Consider the following 5,000-nt stretch of genomic DNA (forward strand, 5'->3'; position numbering starts at 1 on the left):
CGCGCGCTGTAACACCCCCGCCGGAGCGGAGGCCACCTTCGCGCGGGGACTTAGACCGACGGCAAACCGGTCGTGACCCGCGCCGGTCGCTAGTGCGCTGAGACGGTGCGCGAGCCGACTCGGCAGCGGCGCCTTAAGCGTCCGCGAACCGAGACGGCGCGCCCCCGCACCCAACTGAAAGCGAGCCGGCGACCTGACGGGCCCTCCCGTTTGCCTCTCAACGGTTTCACGTACTCTTGAACTCTCTCTTCAAAGTGCTTTTCAACTTTCCCTCACGGTACTTGTCCGCTATCGGTCTCGCGACCGTATTTAGTCTTAGGTGGAGTTTACCACCCGCTTTGGGCTGCATTCCCAAACAACCCGACTCCGAGAAGACCCGAAGCGGCCAAGGCAAGCGCCCCTATGGGCCTAACACCCGCCGTGGGACGAGGCCTCGATCAGAAGGACACCGGCGCTCGCCGTCAGCCGCACTGGGACTTCCGTACGTCACAACTCGGCGCGCTCGAAAAGCGCGCAGATTCGACGCTGGACTCTTCCCGGTTCACTCGCCGTTACTCAGGGAATCCCTGTTGGTTTCTTTTCCTCCGCTTAATAATATGCTTAAATTCAGCGGGTGCTCTCGCCTGAACTCAGGTCGTATGTGTCAAGCGGGCCGCTTCTTACACGGCCCGCTGGCATCGCAAGTCGTCGCCGCCGGCGCCGACCGAGCGCGTACCGTCGCCGCCTTGGCCCACGGTCGGTCTTGATCTCGTGACCGGACCGACCGACCTGGACCCGCCCCTCGAACGTAGTTGAACACGTCGAGGGGCCGGCGGTGAACGGGACACGCGGTCGCGCCGAGAAAGCTCGGCGACCGCTTCAACTTGGGGCGACGCCCGGCCGTCTTCGCAGAGGCCAGGCGACGGCCCTCGGGTGAGGACGAACGCGACCCTGAGGCAGACGCGGTCCCGGGATTGACCCGAAACCGCAATTCGCGTTCAGAAGGTCGACGTTCAATGTGTTCTGCAATTCACATTACTTCTCGCACTTGGCTGCGTCCTTCATCGACTCGCGAGCCGAGTGATCCACCGTTAAGAGTCGTCCTCGACGTTTCGCCCGGCGCCGAAGCGCGCGGACGTCACACTGTGGGATCGACCACAAAACCACCACCGACAACAACTGCACAAAAACACCAACAAACGGCGCCGAGCGACCGCCGGGCTGGGCCGGCGGCACATCGAGCGCGGTGCCCAGAAGCCACCATCGCACTCGGCTGCCTTGCTATGCCAACGTGTTACGCGTGTCGCACGGGGCGGAACCCCGATTGACGGCCGCCCTCTCGGCGGCACCCAAAGACAATTCAGTGCGCGGCCGGCCGGGGCCTACCACCACCTTCGGTAATGATCCTTCCGCAGGTTCACCTACGGAAACCTTGTTACGACTTTTACTTCCTCTAAATGATCAAGTTTGATCGTCTTCTCGACACGCCGACGCGGCCGTTGCCAGCCGCGACGGGGCCGATCCAAGGATCTCACTAAACCATTCAATCGGTAGTAGCGACGGGCGGTGTGTACAAAGGGCAGGGACGTAATCAACGCAAGTTGATGACTTGCGCTTACTGGGAATTCCTCGTTCAAGGGAAACAATTGCAAGTCCCTATCCCAATCACGAATGAGGTTCAACGGGTTACCCGGACCTTTCGGCCTAGGTTAGACACTCGCTGCTTCACTCAGTGTAGCGCGCGTGCGGCCCCGGACATCTAAGGGCATCACAGACCTGTTATTGCTCAATCTCGTGTGGCTAAACGCCACTAGTCCCTCTAAGAAGTTAGACGCCGACCGAGAAGGTCGCGTAACTATTTAGCATGCCAGAGTCTCGTTCGTTATCGGAATTAACCAGACAAATCGCTCCACCAACTAAGAACGGCCATGCACCACCACCCACAGAATCAAGAAAGAGCTCTCAATCTGTCAATCCTACCTGTGTCCGGGCCGGGTGAGTTTCCCCGTGTTGAGTCAAATTAAGCCGCAGGCTCCACTCCTGGTGGTGCCCTTCCGTCAATTCCTTTAAGTTTCAGCTTTGCAACCATACTTCCCCCGGAACCCAAAGACTTTGGTTTCCCGGAAGCTGCCGGAAAGGTCGTCATGGTAACGCCTCCCGATCGCTAGTTGGCATCGTTTATAGTCAGAACTAGGACGGTATCTGATCGTCTTCGAACCTCTGACTTTCGCTCTTGATTAAAGAAAACATTCTTGGCGAATGCTTTCGCAGTAGTTCGTCTTCCGCCGATCCAAGAATTTCACCTCTAACGGCAGAGTACGGACGCCCCCGTCTGTCCCTCTTAATCATTACCTCGTGCTCCGAAAACCAACAAAATAGAACCGAGGTCCTATTCCATTATTCCATGCAACACTATGCAGGCGAACAGCCTGCTTTGAACACTCTAATTTTTTCAAAGTAAACTTATCGGCCACCGCCGACACTCAGTCAAGAGCACCGACGGAGAACCGAAGGTGAGGCGAACGCAACCAGTGACACGCCTTGCGACGGACCGGCGGCGCTCGCCCAAAATCCAACTACGAGCTTTTCAACCGCAACAACTTTAGCATACACTGTTGGAGCTGGAATTACCGCGGCTGCTGGCACCAGACTTGCCCTCCAATGGATACTCGTTAAGAGTTTTAGGATGTACTCATTCCAATTACAGGGCCTCGTTAGAGTCCTGTATTGTTATTTTTCGTCACTACCTCCCCGTGTCGGGAATGGGTAATTTGCGCGCCTGCTGCCTTCCTTGGATGTGGTAGCCGTTTCTCAGGCTCCCTCTCCGGAATCGAACCCTGATTCCCCGTTACCCGTTATCACAAAGGTAGGCACGTAGCGTACCTTCGACAGTTGATAGGGCAGACACTTGAATGATACGTCGTCGGTGCAGAGACCGTACGATCCGCGTGGTTATCCAGAGTCATCAAACGTCACAGGACGAACCCGGTCGGTTTTGATCTGATAAAAGCGCGCCTCCCGAAGTCGGCGCTTAATGCATGTATTAGCTCTAGAATTACCACAGTTATCCACTTCGCTTACGAGACCAAATAAACCAAGACTGATTTAATGAGCCATTCGCAGTTTCGCTTTACGAGAACTCGTACTTGCACCTGCATGGCTTAATCTTTGAGACAAGCATATCACTACTGGCAGGATCAACCAGATAGCTGCGACAGCTGCGCTCGGCCCTTGCTGGGCCGCCCGGCGCGTGCTCGTCGCATTCGTTTAAGACCAGGGCGATCGCCTGCGGCCGTACTCAGCTTCGACAGTCGCTGGCCGCGACGTCCACGCTCTCGCCGGCAGTGCCAGGCGGAGCGATTTGCGTTTTTTCTTTGCTCGCCCTCTCTCGGGCTCGATCCATTCAGTTTCGCACAAACAAGAGCTCTGCCGGCCGCCTGCAGCGGTGCCTAAAACCCGGGCATAACAATGCGACCGTTCTGCTAGGCCGACAAGCGCTCAAGCCAGACCCTCGATCGAACGCCCCCTACATATTAGTCGAGACAACGGCTCGCTCATTAGCATCGCGTTTGTACTTTAACTTTTTTTGGCTCGGCTTCTTTCGACGCCGATGCCGGCGACGCAGCACTCTCTCGCCCGCCAGCCACCGAGAAAAGGGTGCGCTCCGACCGGCCCCGCACCGCTCTTTCTTGGCTCATTCGAAATTACTGTCTTTCGCTCTGACATGCCTTACCTAGGGTTAGGTTAGTATGCTTGCACGTTTGTACTTTAACTTTTTTCGGCTCGGTTTCTTTCGACGCCGATGCCGGCGACGCAGCACTCTCTCGCCCGCCAGCCACCGAGAAAAGGGTGCGCTCCGACCGGCCCAGCACCGCTCTTTCTTGGCTCATTCGAAATTACTGTCTTTCGCTCTGACATGCCTTACCTAGGGTTAGGTTAGTATGCTTGCACGTTTGTACTTTAACTTTTTTCGGCTCGGTTTCTATCGACGCCGATGCCGGCGACGCAGCACTCTCTCGCCCGCCAGCCACCGAGAAAAGGGTGCGCTCCGACCGGCCCCGCACCGCTCTTTCTTGGCTCATTCGAAATTACTGTCTTTCGCTCTGACATGCCTTACCTAGGGTTAGGTTAGTATGCTTGCACGTTTGTACTTTAACTTTTTTCGGCTCGGCTTCTTTCGACGCCGATGCCGGCGACGCAGCACTCTCTCGCCCGCCAGCCACCGAGAAAAGGGTGCGCTCCGACCGGCCCCGCACCGCTCTTTCTTGGCTCATTCGAAATTACTGTCTTTCGCTCTGACATGCTTTACCTAGGGTTAGGTTAGTATGCTTGCACGTTTGTACTTTAACTTTTTTCGGCTCGGCTTCTTTCGACGCCGATGCCGGCGACGCAGCACTCTCTCGCCCGCCAGCCACCGAGAAAAGGGTGCGCTCCGACCGGCCCCGCACCGCTCTTTCTTGGCTCATTCGAAATTACTGTCTTTCGCTCTGACATGCCTTACCTAGGGTTAGGTTAGTATGCTTGCACGTTTGTACTTTAACTTTTTTCGGCTCGGCTACTTTCGACGCCGATGCCGGCGACGCAGCACTCTCTCGCCCGCCAGCCACCGAGAAAAGGGTGCGCTCCGACCGGCCCCGCACCGCTCTTTCTTGGCTCATTCGAAATTACTGTCTTTCGCTCTGACATGCCTTACCTAGGGTTAGGTTAGTATGCTTGCACGTTTGTACTTTAACTTTTTTCGGCTCGGCTTCTTTCGACGCCGATGCCGGCGACGCAGCACTCTCTCGCCCGCCAGCCACCGAGAAAAGGGTGCGCTCCGACCGGCCCCGCACCGCTCTTTCTTGGCTCATTCGAAATTACTGTCTTTCGCTCTGACATGCCTTACCTAGGGTTAGGTTAGTATGCTTGCACGTTTGTACTTTAACTTTTTTCGGCTCGGTTTCTTTCGACGCCGATGCCGGCGACGCAGCACTCTCTCGCCCGCCAGCCACCGAGAAAAGGGTGCGCTCCGACCGGCCCCG

At 56.7% G+C, this 5,000-nt stretch overlaps 2 non-coding genes and 1 pseudogene across 2 annotated transcripts; all 3 read right to left on the reverse strand.

Moving 5' to 3' along the window:
* The window catches only part of LOC144413477 (large subunit ribosomal RNA), a 3,695-nt pseudogene extending 3,058 nt beyond the window's left edge, over nucleotides 1-637 (reverse strand).
* Nucleotides 638-925: 288 nt separating this feature from the next.
* Nucleotides 926-1,079, reverse strand: LOC144413232 (5.8S ribosomal RNA). Its single transcript, XR_013469269.1, has one exon. It is a non-coding gene; the product is annotated as a 5.8S ribosomal RNA (ribosomal RNA).
* A 298-nt stretch (nucleotides 1,080-1,377) lies between these two features.
* LOC144413279 (small subunit ribosomal RNA) lies at nucleotides 1,378-3,187 on the reverse strand. The gene has a single exon (XR_013469313.1). It is a non-coding gene; the product is annotated as a small subunit ribosomal RNA (ribosomal RNA).
* Nucleotides 3,188-5,000: the final 1,813 nt, after the last annotated feature.

Source organism: Styela clava, chromosome 15 (genome assembly GCF_964204865.1).
Source record: "Styela clava chromosome 15, kaStyClav1.hap1.2, whole genome shotgun sequence".
Lineage (NCBI taxonomy): Eukaryota > Metazoa > Chordata > Ascidiacea > Stolidobranchia > Styelidae > Styela > Styela clava.